Genomic DNA, 22086 nt, shown 5'->3' on the forward strand with positions numbered 1-22086 from the left:
AGTGCGAGCAAAAGGGACGGAGAATGTGCGCTGTGAAGAGAGTGGAATTTCGCGAGAGTAAGAGAGAGAGAGAGAGAGCGTGCGAGAGGGGATGAGAGCCAAAGAGAGAAGGACAGAAATACAGGGCGCGAGACCGCGCGACGCTTTCAGTCACCGCCCGATCCTCGGCGCGCACAGTTTCGGAGCGGGTGTTTCTCTGTTGCGAAGAGACAGAAGATCTCGCCTTGAGATGAGGGTTATTCGAGAGACAGAAATTGCGTGATTGGCATATTGAGTGCATATTTTCTGAGACAACAGTATAAAGTGGTGCAACTATATCGGAAGAGTCGAGAGAGGTCACGCGCGAACATACTGCAATAAAAAAAAAATAGAAAAAAAAAAAACACTGACACAATTTGAGAGCAATTTGAACGAGATGTAATATAAAAGTCGACAGAAAGCGATGGTTGAACGTAAATAAAATCTCGAACAATCGTGCGATCAGAACGCATCGCGATACACATCGGAACGCTGTCAGAGATTATAAATAATAGTAGTTGTTACTTACGGTGCATCGTAAATAATCGAACTTGCGTGCGTTCGATCATTTTCTTTATGTTTCGAATTTAGCCCGAGGTTTAGTTGGACGATATCGATTTGTCGAAGACATCAACCGCATCGATCATGCAGTTGCGAGGCGGTGTCCCAATGACGAGAAACTGAATCGGTGGGGATGTGTTGAAAAGTCAAATGACAGTGCGAGAGTACTCTTTTTCAAAAGTTGGTAGGTTTTAATTACTCTGAAAAACTCTTACAGTGCGCGTCTGTATGTGAAATGTGAGCGCGCAAATAAACGATTCGACTGTCATCATAAAAGGATCCGTCGTCGTGACGAAATGCGGAACGTCAAACGTCTTTATCGGGATTAAGCGGGACTATTAGGTGAGCAAAATTCAACATTTTTTTCGTGCGAGCAAACGAATTTATTTAAGGGAATGAGAACGACGCGTCAATAATTTTATTTTAATATACATTTGTATTTTGCATATTTGAAAAGTTAACGGAAGAACTTTGAACAAAAATCCTAAAATATTTATAACTTGTTAATAATTCTTGAGTTATAGAACCATTCAAGATGAGAAGTTCACGTTAAATTGCTGTGAATAAGTAATGTTAACACAATATCTCTCGCTTTCTCTCTCTCTCTCTCTCTCTCTCTCTCTCTCTCTCTCGCTCTTTCATTTAATTCCAAGTGAACTTTATTTATGAAAGATGAACATATATCTAAATGTAAAATTTAGTTGGCGAATTGTATTATCTTGTGAATATTGCGGTTACAAATAAACGGATTCCGACAAAGCGTGTACATCATGATCACAAATTTCAAAAGTTATTTATTTTACGAAAACAGAATGCACCTGCGTTTGAAAATGTGTAATTAAATTCTTTAATTCGGCGTGAGCATTTTTTTCCACGGTTAAACAGCACCTTTGTAAATTATGATATTACATTTATATGATATTACGTCTGCGCGGCTAATAATCTAAAGTTCGTGTAAACTCTATTTTTGTCCTCGGTCTTTGTAATGGCACGTAATTAATTACTTTTTGACTTTGAACGGTGCATCTACTCGATCCTATATTACAATATGCGTCGCACGCACACACATTGACAATTAATATTTACAGTCACTGTATAATTATTGCTACTGAAAAGACTCGTGCGTACACAAAGAATTGCAGCGTTGAAAATTACTTTAATTAAAAGATAGTTTTTAATTATACATAATAAAAATACCTTCAATTATAAAATAAAATTCAATATATTATAATAAAAAATTATATATAAAAATACATATATGTATATGTAAAAAGAAACATACGTATAATTGTGATATATTATAATCATATATTTTTTTCTTCCGTGCGAAAATATTACATTTAAAAAAAAACACTTGCTACAAACAGTTACTAATTAAGACAAAATAGCGATACGCGCGCGATCCTCACCTCAATGTTGTCGAAGACAAATTATATCCGAGCTCGTGTGCCTTTCACACAAGCTGACTGACTTTTTTAAGCACGGCCGACCGGTTGGGATAAATAGATGAGTGCCGAGTTAGGTGTTTCCGAAAGTAGTGACTGACCTCTACTGACGACCGACCGACCGACCGACCGACCGACCGACCAAAAGAAGAAAATGTTATTTCGCTAATGGAAAGTCGGATCCACAAATCGGTAGTACTGCGGCGCGCTCGCTTCTTTTGTCTTTTGGGGCCCGCACTCTGGCTTTTCAATTTAAAGCGACTTCCAAGGGGGGAACAAGAGATAGAGGGATGGAGGAAGTCGTACGATCGATATCGAGCGGGCCAAATGGCACCGGTAAATTGGAATTGTTACCGATAACGACGTTGTCAGAGCCAGTCGTGGCTGGCTCGCGTGTCCTTGGAAATCATTTCTCGTAATTCAAGTATAACTTTTACAGAGAGAGAAAGATCTTTATAAATATAATAAATGACAGGATGATACCCCTCATGTCAGTTTCTCCACTCGCGATCAAATATTCATCGAAATCAAAATTCAAAAGAGAATGTCGGCTCTTTTCAAGGATACATGATGAAGAGATGTTGCGCGCAGTTTGAATTAATTTCTCACTTGAAAATGTTACTCCGGCGTGTTTATACATAAAAAACAAACCTTTCACTCCTTTGTACGGATAGTCGCGACGAGCACACGTAGGTACACACTTAATCTTTAATCAGACATTAGACGTTTGAGTCGAATCAACTGGAAAGTTCGCGGCAACGCCGAAGGCGAACTCGTATAAATCCCGTATCATTATTACGACGTTCGTTAGAAACTTCCGGTTCTGCCTTTGACATCGTCGAGTTGCTCTGTGCAGTTTCGTCATATCGCACGGTTGGGTTCGCAGTACAGTGATCGCGCAGTCTCGCTGTTATGGCAGCTGTAACGTTGCTTATTGCGAAAAGTTATAGCTTAGTCGACGCGCACACGTTTTACAGACTTACAACGCACAGATAGAGAGAGAGAGAAAGAGAGAGAGAGAGGAGGAAAAAAGAGAGGAAACGAAACTTTCATAAATTCCAATTAACGCGCCATAAAGCAAATCGATTAAAATCATATAGTCAGAGTGAAAAACGCATTTGAAATATTTATTCCCTCGTCGGCGCGCATTCCGATCGTTGCGTGTTTCAGAAAATGCGATTATTATATTAATAGACTATATGACGAAAATGGCACGGCAAATATCTCGACGTTGGATTCGTTACTCCACTTAATGAGAATATCTACTCAGCGGAGGTAGCGGATGCTCCGATATACTGGCGGCGTAATGGAATCGACTCTTTAATTAAGTAAAATTGGTGGCACTGAACGCTCGCGTAAATTATTGATACGCTCGAGAGCTCCTGCAAACGCTTGTCCGTCGATGCGTTCTCATTCGCTTAACGCCTCGCGCGCAACAACGAAGAGAGAACTTAATTATGTAGCTGAAGGAGAGAGGAAAGTGTAACATCCATTAGTATCATCGGATAAAAACTTATAACGTTTCAAGCGAGTGAGAAAGAGAGAAAGAAAAAGAGAGAGAGAGTGAGAGAGAGAGAGAGACAGAAATGAATCGGTCGCTCGGTCCGCTCTTGTTTCACTTCTAATTGCCAACAGTTAAACGTAGTTTCTGTAATTTAGAAATGGACGGACTGTGTGGACAAATCCTAGATCACATCTAGAGAGTGCGCGGCTTTAATTTACACACCGAGGACCAAATCTTTTTTCTTTTGTTTACACTTGTCCTATATGATTAGTTATAGTTGTTAGTTAATTATTATTTAATACAATTGACTCAATAGAACACACGTATCGTGTATATATTTTAGACATATATATATATTGATGAAGATATATATATATATATATGGCAAAGCGCTATATCAAATTCTTTCACGTGATTATTTGTACAGTTTTTCAAAATCTTGTTTCATAAAACTCGATAAAATGATACGTAGCGATCACACGATACGAAATATCGGTGTCGCATACAAGCAATTTTTTGCAAAAATTGCCCTTGCATAAACCATCGCGCGATTATCAGAAAGTCAGCAGTTTCGGCTGAATAATCCAGTGGGATGAAAACTAAAAGGCAATATTTATTACAAAAAAAAAAAAAAAACAACAACAACAACTACAACAACATTGTCTATTGATAATAAATGTTTTTCCATATTACGTTACGACGTGTCGTTGCCGACACAATGGCTGACAACGCTTGCACACAACTGTAATATAAATCAATCAAATTGAGGACTATTATTTTTCTAACGCATCCGCGCTCTCCCGCATGAATGACGTTGATCGCTAAACGAGCTTGACGATTTCCTAGCTCTCTGCTATAACATTCCAACGTGGAACGTGAAGTGTTGACACCTGCGATACAAAACGCACATGACCGTTCACGTCGTTCCGGTAAAAGAGAGATCGTTTGGATCCGTAAAAGTTATTTCCAGCGAAACAAACGTCAACGTTTTGCGTCGCGTAAACCGACTGATTAATTTAAACACAAGCGTTTTAACGAATCTTTTGTTCTCTTTAAATAATCAAAATAATTTATTTAAAACATTTATATACTAGCATTGGATTTTTTTTAATTTGATGTTTTTTAACCATATATTTTTGTTTTTTTTTTATTTTTAATTGAGAGAAAAATAGTTCTCTTTAAACTCGTCTAAAAATCTGTCAGAAAAATGAGAGGATCGTTAATTTGAAACGATGTTTTACAAACGTATAAGTGAAATAATTTGTTTTCGATGTGAAATATTTGAAAAGGACGGATAATAATAGAGGATTTTTAAAAAAACGCGCAATATTGGGACGGTTTGTAGTTCGGTACATTCACGAGAAAATAGAGACTGTCACGTTCGCATTATATAGGACGATAATTTGCAGCTCTATGAATTACACGCGGCACACACATCGATAATCTCAATAGATTGTGCCCAATAGATCGCAGTAAAGCGATAGCGAGGTAAAACTCTCGCTTGAATATAATTTTCGGATACGCTGACATCTGCCGAGTCTAGTACGCGCATTAATTACCACCCTGGTAATTTTATCGTACGCGTCCTCGTAATACGCGCATGACGCGCCTATTATTGTTCCATTAACGACGCGACGGCGATCAGCCACACATACGCGAAATCGATAGCTAATTTCAGACAGGTGTGCTATCGCCTCGAGTTAGATCGTCGTTTATTAATCACGTAATCATTGCTTTTTGCGCTTGTACGCAAGATACTTCCACAAATCACTGAATATAACTGAAAATTCCACCTACGGCAGTCGTGTTATTCATGCAACGTCGGAACTGTTTGAAAATTCAGGTTTATCGCGCGTGTTACGTTGTATGTAAAACTGTATGCGCGCGCATTCAGTTTTTGTTATTTGTTAGAACGATTGAGATTAAAGCGCACGAGACACATAGTTGCGATATATATTAAGTCTGAATACAAATTGTAATTATGATTTGTCGGGACTTAGCGAATTTACACTGTCAAAATGCTCAAGTTTTATAGATTTCACGAAGATGTTATTAATTTCGTTAATGACGAAGATGGATCGCGATCGCCTCACTAATTCCGAGGTGAAGTCAGGCGACTGCTGTACACCGCATTTCGGAATTCAATTTCGCGGACCGAAGTTACCGCGGAGGGAGACGAGGGATTGCCTTGGCAAGTATGAAGTGTAATTAGTTTATCAAGAACCGTTAGCAACGTTCGCAAGTCTCGTTCGTAAGTAAGCAACGCGAAGGATTTGAGTGCGACTACTTTCTGCTGCGATACTTAACGCGAATCTCCGAATGTTAATTGATTGCGAGACGTAATTTCTATTTAAACGGACTACTACTTTAATACAAATATTATCTGTTTGTTGCACATAATATTATCTATTTACAGGATTAATTTTCCACAAGAATTTGCACTTCCAAATTCGTGTTACGGTGTGTACACACAACTTTGTTACTCGATTAAATTATCTTAAGCAAAAATTAAGATAGACTCAAGATCCCCCGGATTTTCAAGCGATGTTTCAAAGTGCGCGAGATCCGATAAACATGTTTAACAAAAATGTTAATTTTGAGGTCGTGTTTTTGTTTTCCTCCGTGAAGATCCATCGTCGTGCGCATGTTTTTGCAGAGATTTTTACACGTTCTCTCGTATGTCACGCCGCAAACTCAAAGACAATGCTATGCGAGTAATAAAATTATTTTGGGGAGCTTTTCTTCGTAGGTACAGAGTAATATTTTGTTTCGCGCGCGACCGAGAAAGTTAGTTATAGTGTATAACCTTACGAAAAACGCTGCGGAAAATTCAGTTGTTCGAGTCACGCTCTGGATTTATTACCTCATGTGTATTTCTTATACCAGAGAACACACACTCATACTCGTATAACTCGGACAGAAATATGTTATAATCTACCGCAAGCCGTACAAAACTTTTATTTTTAAATCTCATTTGTGTTTGGTAAAGATAATCTCTGTATTTGTGCAATGATGTAATATTTCGGCTCTTTAGCTTTTTTTTTTTTTAATTTTATTACGAAGATAATCTTCTCTCCTCTCTTTCTGAGTGAAAATCGATTCTGAGCGAAAATAAAAAAAACGCTAACTTAATTTCGCTGTTTAAAAGAAATTTTAATTTCGATATTATATTTTGTGCTAAAAAGATTTGTAGAGAGCTTCGCTGTACATTTTTAAACGATGTTTTTTTGCTCCAAGCTCCGAGACGATCGCTCGTGATAGAGGAAAAAAAATTCGTCTTTCCTTCTGAAAGACGAATTCTTAAAATTCCGAAAAAGCATAAGAATGACGTAAAAGGCTGAAAAATTCTGTGGCACGTCTATCTCAAGATCGAGCGATAGTATACCGCGCTTTTCCGATTGGCATGCTAAGATTCGCAGGAGTATAAGAGAGAGAGAGAGAGAGAGAGACAGGCGAAGTTTAAAATACGCGTACTTTTAGCCGTCACAAAGGTGTAACGTATCGTCACGGCCGCGCGGCGTGATAAAAGAAAATAACACTGTCGCGCGTGAAAAAAAACGGCCACGACTTCAAATCCGGGTCGTAGTGGATATTTGTCACGAAATAAGAAATTTATGACAGAGCGGTGTGTGTTTCTATCTTGTGCAAAATTCCGCAACGACCGCCAACAACATCATGTTCCATACTTGTCACAACTCGTAGAATATTCTCTTCTCTCGTAAAAAATTTACAAATATAAATACATTCCATTAAAAAAATATAGATAAATAAAACAGTGAATATGTGGTTTTTCTTTCTCTCGCTTTTTCTCTTCTCTCTTTCTCTCTCTTTCTTTTTCTCTCTCTCTTCTGTACAATAAAATAATTCATTAAACACATTTTATACGTGTATTTGTGAAACTGATACATATATTTGTGAAATCTGATTCTATATATTTATCGTTCAATACTTTTATCATGTCATTACATTATCAAAATCAACCGTTAATAAATCCGAGGCGAACGAAAGCCAAAACCTCGAACTCCATTAGTCGGTCTAATAATGTTCCCGCCGAGGGAATGGCGTTTTTGTTCGTGCTGCTAAACGAATAAATCGTCATCGCAAAATGTATGCGTGGATGATTGTTCGCGCGATTTCCCGAGAATAATACGGCTCCGATTTCGCATCCGTGTAAGTCGAAAGCAAATATTGATCGTCGTGCAGATCTCGATTATAATACGCGCGCGAAAGAGACAGAGAGAGAGAAAGGAAGAGAACGAAGCTTTCGCGAAGGTTTCACGAATTATTATCCGCTTTCTTACGTTAACAAAAGGAGCGCTTTACTTACCGGGCGCCGTCATCGCGCACGTCTCCGGTGGAAGTTCGCTGCGTGTTAATATCACGCGGCAAAAACTTAGTTTTCATTTCCTGATGTGGGTGGGGACCGACGACGACGACGACGACGACGCCGCCATTACGCGCCCGCGAGCACCGCTGTATTTCCGTCCTTAAACTTAATTTAGGTTATCTAACACGTTTGCGCTTCAAACGCGGATTTTGTCAATTTGCGAATATATGCGAAATGATAAAGTATACTCTCCGGAAAACGAGATGCGATAAGGGTTACCTGATTTTAATGAAAAAAAATGAGAAGAAACAGTTTTACATTTGTTTTTAATATATAATTTTAAATATGTTGTTGTGATATAAAAATTTATCAACAAGCGATATATGTTGAATATTTTATTTGAAAAATATCTCGAACCATATACTTATAGAAATCTTTTGAAATCTTTTTTTCTCTCTCTCTCTCTCTCTCTCTTCTTGTTCCAACGGATTATGTCAAATTAAAACGGGATTTCTTTTAACTTTTCCGTATGCCATGCAGATGAAAGTGGCTTATTATATAGAATATCGGAATTTTTAATGAGATATAAATTGCTTTGAGAGAGAGAGGGCAAAATCTATTTTGATCGAGTCGACCGCGACAGATTTAATGAGCGGTAGAAAGACGAATCCGAGGAAGGAATGGGTTTTTAAGGGACTCTACGGGACTTAACGCGATTTTACGTACGAACTGACAAGAAAGCTCTGGAAGTATAGTTATGTATATTTACGTGCCTAAAATGTTAGGCATTTTGCACGGTTCGCTTGCCGCGATAACGGACGAGTCGAAACAGTGCTCGCATAAATTCTTCTATCTCGGAAATTGCCGTTTTTCTTCCGCTCTACCTTCGTTCTTCTTCTCTTCGCGTTCATCGGGCTATGCTAATAGTTCGGTGCCTGGTTCCTTTCATCGCGTCGTCGAAAATAAATCTCAGTTGCGATTCTTACGCTCGTCGGGCTTTAAATATATAGAACGCGGTCTCGTCTTTAAAAATATGGCACGTCACGAATATATATATATACGCTCCGAAAATACGTTATATACCTACGGGTATGGAAATCTCTCTCGTTTCACGCGAAAACGATGGTCACAATCCCAATGCACAATTTTCTCATCAACTGCGAAGATCGTGAATTCGCTGCGGCAATTTCTTCGTGGTGTTACCGTAAGCTGATTTGCAACTTTGCCAAGGAGAAGTCCATCGAGTTCGGATCCCGCGGTTATGCACACCCCGATTCTGGTCTACCAACTTCCAGTCTCGTAGAGCAGGTATAATGCCACGGCGATAAGACTAATGTAAGTTAGGTCACGTACCATCATGGCACGTTGAGATATCTAGATGAGTGCCCCTACCCGCATTTGTATCTGTCCAGGTACATCTTGCATGTACCTTATACTCACACAGAGCTTGAGTAACTTATCTGCTTCCAGCTGACTGCAACACTGACCCGAAGTACAATAATCCAAGTAATTAACGAAGACAAATCACCTCGTGATTATTAATGATTGTTTTTACAAAAGAGTAATTTTTTTCGCCGATGATAAACCAATTAACCGATTAATCAATTTTTTTTTTTTCGAAAAGCCAGGTTAATTGCTTGATCGCGTCACTTGTTGCAACAATGTTTATTCGTTGAAATAATTGCTAATTAAATTGCGCACGTTGATTTTATTTATTTAAAACCCTTGTACGCGCGATTCGGCGAACGTTCGCGCCACATTATTATGTTTAACCGATTTTCAAATGTTGCGCAGAAATGGCGTGAAGCCCCGTCGATACCGAATTCGATTTTAAGGGACCGCGTGCGAACAACAAGAAAACTGGTCAACAATTTTACCAAATTTAATGCAATTTAATTAGATCAATTATCGCTTTTTTCAGCAAGTAGATGTTTGTTTTTTTTTGTCGGATTAATTTTCCGTGAAAGATTGATCGTCCGGTTCCGGTTTTACGTTTGCCGCCCCAGATGTTTACGATTGTTCGGCGGTGGCGCTAATCGTGTTTTCACGCAGTGACATGCAAAACGAAAGAGAAATTACGGCTGTTTACGAACAAGTCTTTTCTCGGGCGCGCGTTAACACGAGAAGGTAAAATGACCTGTGAAAAGTCTGAGAAACAGCTCCCCAAAATATCGTGTTCAATCACACGCTGGATCATTAGCGGAAATTGCTCCGCGAATATTAGTTAAAAATGGGACACTCGGTTCGGCCACTGAGCACGGACTTGAGCGGAAACAATACGTAAACCCTTCAGGGCAGTATATTATGCCGTATTGATTGCGAGGCGCATTGCTGAAAGCCCGCTGGCCCGAACTGTGCTATAAACGACATAATTTCCAAGCGACAGATTAGAGCAAGCTTGCTAGTATTGATATACGATCGAAATTATTTCGTATAAATTTATCTACTACATAAATTACTATGTTTCTGTAAATTACATTTTTTATGTATAATGAAACGATAATTTAAAAAAATAATATTAAAAATTTGTCTCGCTGATGCCCCCAATTTCTTTACCTCTAGATAAGTTCTCAACAACATTATCTAAAAGATAAATATCTTTTTTTTGTACATCTATCCAGAGAATAGCTATCGGCAGATATGAAGAAATCGAGTCTGAGAGATGTCACATGCCATATAGGTTTACTTGCACCCGCGATTGTTGCGCACAATTGGTTTTATTGATAGATATTTTGGTTTGTTTTTATGTTTAATTAACTTTGCAGGCGACCGCTGTAACAACCGCACTCACGCGTGTACATATAGTATATATATACATATATATATATATATATATGTATTATAAATAACAACAAAATACTCTCTGACTCGCGTTCTGTTATATTTATTTTATTTATCCATATTTATTTTTGTATTTCAATTTTTAAAACAAACGTATTAGGAAAGAGACAAAAAATTGTGTAAAATTGCATGTAATTTTGGTTTTTTAAATGTATTTTTAATGTGCAAGTATACAAACATTAAAATAAGAAAAAAGCTCACGAGTAACGTTTTTTTTTATATGAAAAATCAATTTCACGCTGTAGAATTTTTTTATTACGGAGTATATTACCGATTTCGTTGAAGCGCTTGAAAAGTTTTCTCATAGCCACTTAAATCTTTCTCCACGTGGATTGATTCGCTACGCCATATCTCTACTTATACTTTCGCAGAACGTGAATTTAAAAGTTCTCGAATAAAACGTCTCTCGCAAAAGCGGCAGTGTCCTCAAACTCGCTGACGAATTTCTTTCGTTGTTGTCGCGCACATAATGTCGCAAACTTTCGAAAATCGTTTATTCGCACAAGTATCAATGCGTTATTTGTGAATAAATAAAAAAGCAGAGAGACGTCTCTCTTAATATACATACGTGCAAAGTCGTTTTAAGCAATTGTCTGAAGAATTCGCAAAAGTGTCGGCGATTTCTCAGAAATACGTGAGAAAAAGAAAGAAAAAATTCGTCTTTACGTTTTAATGGATATTTCCGAGGTGACGAGGTCTCGCTAAAGTTCTTCTTCACCATTTGTTTCGACCGTGATCGAAGGTTACGGGATCTACTCGCCTACCAGACGAAATAATTGGCAAGTTGCCTCCGGCGGCGTTTAATGAAAAAGTCGGCAATGTCTTCGCACTCGGATCCAATCGAGTTGGAAAAGATTGCCCACTGTTTTGGAACGCCCAACTTTTAATTACGTAGTACTTCTAATTGAATCCAACTCGGTCGTTTTCCAGAAATGAGTGCGAGATACGAACTTTTTTATATGAACAAGGACAGTTGTATAATCACATAGTCTATTTTTTTATTATTTAAATATACATGTTCAGTGTAAACCTCATTTTTCCTGAATCACTTTAATTCTTTAGTTAAAATACTCTGTTCAATTTCCATTAAATTACACTATTCTGTGTGAAGCTATGTCAAATGTATAAAAAACAAAAAAAAAAAATGGTATATAAATGGTCACTCTAAAACAATATCGAAAATTTAAACTGATTAAAAACTCTAGTTTTTGCACAGTTGTAGCGGTCTCTATTTTATGTCACGGAGTTATTACAACAAAAATAAAAATAAAAATGTTTAGTCGGAATAGATTTTCAAAATGTGTTAGACTACGTTCGGAGCAAGTTCACATTATTGCATGTACTGTGCCGGTTGCAATGAAAATATTATGAGACTTCGCAATATCCTCTCCGCTTGGCATTGGAAGATCAAAACGTCAAAAGTATTGAGCTTCGAAAATATTGCGTCACGCTGACGACTTTTATAGCTTTGCCGTGCGCAATTTCACCATACGCTCGTACTATTTTGACAGAATGTACGATTAATTTTTTTGTTTTTTTTTTTTTTTTTTAACTATCGGTGAATAAGCGAGGGGAAAGGAGAGAGGAAGAGAGGAAATTAATTTTCTGAGGCTAAGACTTTCTATTGTTGAAGAAAGATGAGAATGCGAAAACCCTAAGAATCGTGGTCGCTCACTAAGAAAAAAAGAAATAAACTCTTATATTAAAAAGATGCAACAAAAATGTCTGTTCTCTGTGCAATATATATTGTACCTCTAAACTCTTTCTGTCTAAATATCTCATTTTTTTAATTTGATACTTGATCTCTCTCTCTTAGAGAGAGAGAGAGAGAGAGAGAGAGAGAGAGAGAGAGAGAGAGAGAGAGAGAGAGAGAGAGAGAGAGAGAGAAACATAGTCTATTTAAGTTGAACAACGTAAAATACAATTAAACATGAAATTAAAACAATCTATTGTGTTTGTTGTACGTACAAGAGCTTTAATATTCTGAAAATTTCTTTTTCTTTGAATTGTTTTACGAGAAAACAGGAATTTGCGTAGTCGAAGTTATCACACAAAGCAACGATATCACACAGGGCACGCCCGCACCGGAAGACCCGACCACCTGCGCACACTCATGCCCCAGTTCCACGATGCGTACCCTTTGCAGCCTTCGAGTGGGTTTCATTGTCGATTTCAAAGCGTGGGTTTACGGTGCCATGGAATCAATCCAGAGAGGCGACGCATCCTATGAAACCGCCGCGCGTGTGTTGGTCTCTCTAAACTGTCAACAAATCGGCACGCACACAGCGATGACAGGATTCTGAAAAAAATCCAACACGGCACGGCCAAATAACAGGAACATTGTTTTCATGCAGTGCCGTATATACTCCGAAAAATCTCTACCTACGTATCAAACGCACAATCTTCATATCCATTTATTTTGTTGACTTTGAGAGTTTTGTTTTACACTTGTTTAGATCTTTTTTCTATCTCTGTTTACTTAGATGTTAGCAAAACATTACGGATCTGTCCGCGCGTTAACATTTAACTAGTATTTTTGACATATGTAAACAACAAAAAAACATCCGATAATATTCACTTTGCACTCGTGTACAGAACGAAACTCCTTGAGTTCTTGCTTACTTTTCGACGACAGAGATGCGATCGGAACCGAACGCAAGATAAAGATTATGTTACGTGCTGAGAATAAAAATTGCATTAGCGAGAAGAGTCCGTGTAATTTGCTCACTGGATTATTTTTACATGCAAACTTGTCAGATTGGTTGCGCGTGCAAAAATCGTCTCTCGCAGCTGCGACTTCAAGCATACGTGTCATTACCACGTGCGGAAATTTCCAGAGAACGAGGTCGACAACGCGTAAAATGTTAAAAAAAAAAATAAAAAGTTTGTAACGACAAAAGCCGTAAGCAAAATAACTGCGTTCAAATAACACAATCTAATAATGAACGCGATTTCCGCTGATGACAAGCGTTTAGACCAGTCTGTGCGCGAATATATATAGTTATTCTGTTTACAACTTTTCTCATCTGCAGTTGATATTTTTTTCAAATGACATTTAACAGACCTAAAATTGTGCGAATATCACGTAAAAAATTTAAAAAAACATCTATTATTAAATTACAGATATTGCTATGCATTATTTGGCAACACAGCAATTAGATATTATATTTAGAAAAATTTTTAAAAATACACATCAATTTGTGTATGCTTTTTCGCTAATTGCAAATCTCATAATTGAAGCGGAAGTACTTCTAATAAATATATTATGTCGTTATTAAGGGTTGTTTACCTGCTTTGACCTTGTATAAACTGTTATTGTAAAATATCGCGTAGAGCTGCTGCAAAAATCATTCAAATGACATAGCATTTGTGATTTGAAACGCTATCGAAATGCAAATGAATGTGTAAACGCGTATAATTGAAAAGAGCCGGGACCAATATATGAGAAACAACTTTGACCAATGACTCATGCGGCTGCCACACAATTTGTAAATTTTCCCGTGGCACCGTTTGCAATTATTTTACGCAATCGCGGTGACATTATCGCACATTATCACCATTTTGAAATGACAATCTGCAATCACGAGGCAAAACAAAAGAGTTCGCATTTCAATTATATTGTTACGAGATTTCAAAGGTATATGGAATTGCACGCGAGTCGTTTTTAGAGAATTTATTGTTACGTTTATTTAACGAAATATATTGTTGAAATAGAAGTACACACACACGCGCGTAATATCTACACATCTGGCATATGTTTTATCTCTTAATGCTACGCACATATATTTTTTTTGATAAGATGTACTATTACTTTGTGAAATGTTTGTGTTTTAACAAAATTAAAAGAACTTCTAGTAAAACCATTTGATCAATTTTATGGTAACATATAAAATAAGAGAAAAAGAAAGAGATAATCCAGAGGCGATGAACAGATCAAAACCACAGATATTTTTACTAGGAGATGTTAAAATAAAAAAAATATTTTTTTATTAAATATAAAAATTTTCCACGTGAAATTTCAGTGACAGTTTTTTGGTTACATTCCCTTTTGATGGAAAAAACAAAAAAAAGAAAAAAAATTCTGAATGAAATGCCGAGACTTTTGTTATTAATATTTTTGTTCGGCAATATCGGCCAGTATTGTAAAGTTCGACGAGATTTTTTTTTCGCGTATGAAAAACGAAAGGCAGCGACCCGTAGAGAAGGTGATAGATCAACGTGTGTGACACGTATACACGCACATCGTTGTTTCTGACCGAGTGTTTCTTTGAGCGTTTCGAGTTCAGTCAACCCTTAGATGCGATCAGAAGGAAAATTCTATTCCTTGCGTGTGCTGCGAATTTCATTTCGAGTTACAGCGGCGCGCACAATAGCTGCCCGTTTCTAAATTTTGCGCATTTCGATATATATATATATATATATAGCAGGTGGACGGTCATTGGCGTGAAATAGGATCTCGAAAGGTGGCTGTGATTGAAAAGACTTTGATTTTTTTTTACGCGTTTCACAGCATAGGCGTTCGAGGAAAGAGCGATATACGGCGAGACGATTAGTTTTGCGTTCCGTATGCGGCGAGAGAATATAAATGGACGTCTCTTAAATTACAAGTTTGAGCTCCCCTCTTCCGAACGCGATTCACATTTGTCTCGCTTAAGTCTAGAAAGCGAAGAGATACTACTGTTTAAATCAAATTCTTAGCCTCAGTAATTGGTTACGTTAAATTCCCGCAGAAATCACGGGTGTTTGAAAAATATATGGAAAAAATACTCGCGTGTGATATCGATACGACGGATTCATAAGTGCTTCGTTCGTAGTAAAACGATCGAAGAGATGCGCGAAAACAAAAAAAAACCAAAAACTTCAAAATACACTGGAGTTTGCGAAATCATGAAGACAGGTAGTCGACGACTCATCATACATCATCATTGCTGTCACCGCGACACTTTCTAAACCGTCGAATAATGACACGCCGTTTTGCCAATAATTGCCATTGGCCCGATCACTTCTTGCCGCATAATCCTGAGCGCGCAATCGCGGGTGTTTTATTTGTCCGTTTATGCGTCTTGAATATGGATGACTGTCTGATGAATATTTCAACATGACGCGCGCGACTGCTGCACAAACGACGATCGACTTTCGATTTTATCGTATCGCGCGCGGTTCTCCAAAACTCCGGAACGGTGATTTCGCGTCGACATTCGAGCGTCTGACTCTTCACGGACACGTACCACTTGGATGAACACGCGCAGTTTGTTGTATATATTCAAGAACGTCGTTTATTACGGATCGTCGTTTGCGCGAAAACTTTCGAGGTGTTTGTTTCGCAACATTTTCGAGCGTTGCGCGTACATCTCGGCTATATAAAAAAAAAAAAATACACACAGAAATTTATTTAAGCCTGGGAAACGTCTCTCTGCGCTTAGCTACAGGCTGCAACATGCCAATATCCGTTTGGTCATGCAACGTAACCGTAAGCGACGGCTCGTTGCCTACACCGGATACATGGCGGCAACGTAGCCACTAAACATTTAGCACTAAATCGCATCGCGAGCGAACGCGAGCGAGCGAGCGAGCGAGCGAGCGAGCGCGCGCTAGCATATAGATGCGCTCGCGCACATATTCAAGTATCCACACAACCGAGTATAATTGCGACTACTAATTTCTCATTGCAAAGCAATCTGCGGTTAGTCGGTTCGGCTTTACGTTGGTGCACTTTGCCTGTTACATTTACTCATTAAGGGCTTGATCTTTCGCTAAAGCGATAGCAATGAGATTCACATGGAGCTAAATGTATAAACGGTCTCTAAGTGTTGTTAGAGAAATATCAAACTAATAACTCATTTTCGTCTTGCACCACATTTTTTTCTGACTTTGAAACGAGAGAAGAATCATTTGTATATAGTTTGTCCGTTTTGTTTTGTATTGATTGGTGGATACGATTTCTTTTGTGACATAAAACTTTACAACATTTGCAGCGTTACATTTTACGAATGAATAACGTTACCTTTGTGTGTTTTTACGACGCGAGGTATTAGTCGTGTTTTTTTTTTTTTTTTTTATTTGCATACGTACGCGCTTTTCCCTCTCTGACACATAATGCAACGCGTGTGTTTAAAATTGTATCTCTGATTATATAACATTGTAATGCATTGTGTTATCAGTTTATACGAGAAATTAATTGAGCCAATTGGAACCATAGCATGACAAAACAAATCTAAATCTTTTTTTTTTTTTTTTTTTTTTTACGAAAGAGTTAATTTTGAATTGACACAAAAACACAGACAGAGAGAAACTCGTCGTAACGATCTAACCGAAATTTCAAAGTGATTATGAAAATCATTTCTGTTGTAATTTTGCGCTGAAAACTGTTGCGTTATTGTGAAGAACTCTCGTCATTGTTTGATGTAAAACAATGCGAAGTATGAGCAATGAGTAGATTGTCGAAAACGACTTACAATTAGTTTAGAGAGAAAAATCGAATATTAACATATCTAATTTTTTCTCGCTTATGGATCGTTGGAAAATCCATGCGCGAGCTATTGTTGAAATTGGAGGAATGTTGAGCAAAACGCACGGTATACGCGTGCAGCCGCCAATTAAAAAATTCAGTTGAATAAATGCTTAACGAGTTTCGCAAAGTAACCGCCGCGTATCGGCCGACTGTGCAAATACTCATTTTGTTAAAAGCGATTTAAAAAGCTCATGCTTTCAGGATATTGTACCTTTGTTGGTTAAAGCCAAAAATAAAATTAAGCTATTAATAACCAAATGTTTACAACAAAGAACAAAAAATTCGTAAGTAATTTCATATTAGTTGGTTTAATTTACACTTTGAATGATAAAAGTTTCAAATCGTGTGTTGTGCGCGCGTTTGAAATTTTATTATTTTGATTGCGAAATTATTTCGATTATAAATTATAAATAATTGATTGTTCAGAGCTTCCGCATTCGACGAATAGCCCGCGGTTAACAATGCTGTCCAATTATATTCGTCGCCGCGAATGAAACGAAAAAATTCGATCGTGTGCACGAGTGTGTTCACGAGCGTGCAACCAGCAGATTTCGCCGTAGTTTACGCCGTCGTTTTAAACACAATATATGTTCGGATCCACTCAATAAAGATCTCAGCCGTGGTACTGCCGCGAGATAAATGTTGTACCGAAATTACAGTCGCAGCTGACCTCGTCCCGAAAGTGCAATATATTTCGTCGGGTCTCGGCCGACACGCCGAAACGCCGATGTACCACCGCCATCCGGACACACGATTGTGTGCCGGTCTACCGGCCACGAAGTGGGTATTACATAAACGCGCGAATCAAATTGCTCCGACTTATTTTAAACTCTCGTTGGAAAACGAGATTTCGAGGACGAGCGTGTCGTGCCTCGCAAGAACTATAACCAGGAAGAGAGAGAGAGAGAGAGAGAGAGAGAGAGAGCTTGTACGCTATAACAATAAAAAGTTACTGGCAGTTATATTGCGAACTCCGCGCGCGCGCCGATCTTCTCTCTGAATCCTTTTTATAATATATTCGTTATTCGCTTCCGTTGAATTTTTCCATTATTTAGAGATCTGTGAATTTCGGCTTTGCCGAAAATTTTCCGTAACATTGATTTTCGATTCTTCCGTTTTTTCGTTTTTATATTTTGCTCATTAAATATTCGATTATTCTGTCTGTGTCGCGTTTCCAAAAGATCGAGCACGGCATTCGGACTAATCGAATCGATTCTTTGATTATGTGCGATTCATACCACTTGAGTTTAATGCTGCCTCACGCGAACACAATTTTCGTAAAAAGAAGAACGACCGCCTCCAATCTTACTAAAAGCTTTTCCGGGCTTTCCGAGTATAAATCGCGCGGTCGTGCAGCTAAAATCTTTACAATTATTTTATTATGAGACCCCGTGCGGGATTCTTCACGGTATATATTCTTCCCTTCTCGTCCAGATTATCGAAGTTTCGAAAATTATTGCCGGAGATTATGTGTGACGTTAAAACATAAAACAGATTAGAACGTGTATTGTACCGTAAATGCACGTTCGCGAAGATCTCTTCTAGACCGTAAGAGGGACCATGAAGAGCGCAATTTCGGGATAAACTCGAGATAAACTCGAAACTTCGTGCCTTTCGTCGCGCGAAACTTCGGCGACAAAACAGTTTGAAAGCGATCGTTTTTTCGAGATCTTCGAAATTTTCACGTTTCACCGATAACGAGGTAGAAGGTGTTTTTCGAAAATTTCGATACAAACGTTTACTCAGGATAACCATTCTGCAGTGAGTGGTGTTCCGCTTCCGTTTCGTAGCTTCCGCTTAAACGCGGCATAAATAACAATTTTCAATAAGCACGTGTGTGCTGAAGAAATATATTTAAAAAAATCCCGTAAACGCGGGAACGCAACTGAATATAATGTTTACCTCTCGCGACTGTAGAATGTGTGTTTTTGCGATTAAGAGCTTTTTATCGCACTCGACATTTACTCAGTCATTCAAATGTTTTCTTAGGATGATGCGCACAAACCCACATTCGCCGGAAGATTTTGTGGATCTTGTGGTCGTTTCGCGCGAGCGGGTAATGGATATTACTCGACGTGGAATCAGATTTAGTCCTACATCCCTAAATACATTTGGGTGGACTCTGCCTCCACCGAGACCATATCTGCGAACGTACGAGACTTCGAGATCGGAAAAGGGGAGGAAAACGGCTTGCGATAGAGCAGCAGCGACGCGCCCCACGAACGAGTTAGTGTGAAGTGCCGCTGCCATAACAGTAACCGTGCCATACCGTGGAAATGTATAGGTCAAAGATGTGAAGGCGAAATGGAAGGTAGAATTTCATCGACTATCCGCGAATATCCTCGACAGTTTCGCAGCTATACTCAAATTCGCCACTGTCCGCTCGCACGAAACAATAGTCGTTTCATGTTTTGCTAACGCACGCGCGCGTGCGCGCGCGCTTGTGTAATCAACAACGGGGAAAAAAAGTGCAGTAAAAAAAAAGTAACGCACGCATCATTTGCGGTTTTTTCTTATACTAGCACAACACAGGCGCGCGCACGCTATTATTGTTTTTATTTTAACGTATAATGTCAGTGAACACAATCTGTCACCGCAATGACAGCTAATATATACGTCTTACAAACAATATAATACACATGATGTACATATGAGAGATGTCAGAAATAACGCATGACAATCAAACTCGAAAAATAAAAGAAAAAGAGAAGAATGGAAAACCGCTACGTGACTAAAGTCACATGACAGGGAAAAGAGTAAAACAGAGAATATTATATATAATATTCTATATCTATATATAATACACATATATGTATATATCACGTGACTTAGGTCAGTGACCCCGCCGCAGTCGCGCGGCCGAGGTCAGTGACCCGCCATGGTCGCGCGACCGAGGTCAGTAACTTTACTGTAGTATGTATATAATACATATAATACAATATAAAGTATAATATTATAAATATATAACAAATTATAAGTATAATATATATTTTTAATGTTATATGTAGTATAAATTACAGTCACGTTACTTTAGTCACGTGTTGTTTTTCTACTCTTTCCTGTCGCGTGACTTTATTTTAGTCACGTTTTTAATTTTCTCCACATATACGACGGACTGTCAAAATTGCTTTTCTGTCATTTATTTACTCTCTCGATCTTACCGATTCGACTCGACTCGACTCGATCAATTAACCAACCAATCGGCAAGGCGGAAAGGAGGCAACAATAAATTCGATACATTCGACTCAAAAACACGCACTTTGCGGTACACATGGATTTTTTTATGAGGCATAAAAAAATCGTTTTTAGAAAAATCCACATTTAATAAACAATTCTTTGTTTTCAAATGAGATCTCCGCTTCGGACAGCAAGACGCGCGCGCACGGAACGAGAAGAACAGGAATGAAATCAAAAGTAGAATCGCAAGCGTGTTCACCCGGAAATAGATGATATTGGACAGAGAGGAAAGGTTTTTTGTGCCACAAAGAATATATTTCACGCGGCTTAAGCTTGTCATTGCGTCTGAATAATGTACTTTATTAAACGGAATTCGCAATTTTGCTCGCATGAGCAAGGTGTACGTGGAATTTTCAGGTACGAACTTCCATACGTTAAGTAACTCTCGCAAAATTACATACCGGCAGATCCTTACGTACCTTACCCAATTTGGCGTGTAACGTTATAGTCAATATATACCGTACCCCCGTGCCCCTGAAAGCCGCTTTTGCTTCGCGTAACAAGTTCTTGCTTCAACATACTGAAATATTTCGAAACTGGCATTGTTGAGCGCAAAATCCACCGCTCGTTGTTTGCCGGAACGGATCTTTTTGCTCGTTTGCCGAGTTTGGAAGTGGACAGTTGAATGTTTCCCTCGATGAAGTCTCGGTTGTTTCACGTTTTTCAAGTAACAATTGGAGATTGCATTTTGCGCGCACACTTCTCGCGCTATCGAACACACTCGAACACTTTTTTTCTTTCTCCTTCGTAAGACGGATATTTATACAAGTACGCAAACAGTACGTGCTGACGTCTTTGTAACCGAGTCCGCTTTTCATCAAAATTCTCTCTATATAATACTTTTTGAAAACGATTTTTATATTTTATCAGCTGTTTTAAAATAGATAAAAAACTCTTTTGTAATTGATCATCAATCGTTTTATCTTGTAAAGCTGATTCAGAAACCAAAACGTAACGTGTCGTTTGTAATTCAGATAATCGAGCCTTGAATTAATTAAAGAGAAACTGACATTTTTTCTCGTTTTTTCACTCGCCGCGCGTCTCCTGTGCACTACTTCTTATTAACCACATTTATTTTGTCGAATCGCATTAAGCGATAACACGGTTTTCCGATACCAGATGTACTTGAGACGGATGAATAATTCGACACGTGCCGTCTGGGCGCTCAGGGAGCTTTATTCATTTTCTTTGAGCCTCCCGGCATCAGGTCGATTCTCGTCGCGCGCGATTTATGAGACCTCACGCCGCAAGACATTCTCGGATGATATTTCGAGGTCCGGGTTTTCTTCGACGTAAATTGAAATGTAAGTTTTATATTATTTTGCTATTTGCATCGGGAAAGAACGAAAACTACCGCTGACACATGTGAAATTCTCACAGAGCAAAACCCGCACGAGTCGAATTCTAACGAAGTGAAGTTTGTTCGTAAAGAAAAGAGAAGAAGATTTTGATTTTATATACAAATCGTACATGAAATCTGACGAAAATATTATCATTATTCATTAGATGTAAAAGCAGTTTTAATCTCATTTTTGTTTTACATGCACAAACGCGCCTATTATTACTTTTTTTTTTTTTTTAAATAAAAGAGGCAAAAAAGGGTTCTTATATTTTTTTCAAACAAAAATGGCTCGAGAACTCT

General features: G+C 38.2%; 1 long non-coding RNA gene across 1 annotated transcript in view; it reads left to right on the forward strand.

Moving 5' to 3' along the window:
• The first annotated feature begins 564 nt into the window (after window positions 1-564).
• LOC109853332 overlaps window positions 565-22086 on the forward strand; it is a 117861-nt gene continuing 96339 nt past the window's right edge. Inside the window, exon 1 of the long non-coding RNA XR_002250103.1 lies at window positions 565-921. This is a non-coding gene — a long non-coding RNA (uncharacterized LOC109853332). The remainder of the gene's footprint in view (window positions 922-22086) is intronic.

The sequence above is a fragment of the Pseudomyrmex gracilis genome, unplaced genomic scaffold (genome assembly GCF_002006095.1).
Source record: "Pseudomyrmex gracilis isolate BER0280 unplaced genomic scaffold, ASM200609v1 scaffold_46, whole genome shotgun sequence".
Lineage (NCBI taxonomy): Eukaryota > Metazoa > Arthropoda > Insecta > Hymenoptera > Formicidae > Pseudomyrmex > Pseudomyrmex gracilis.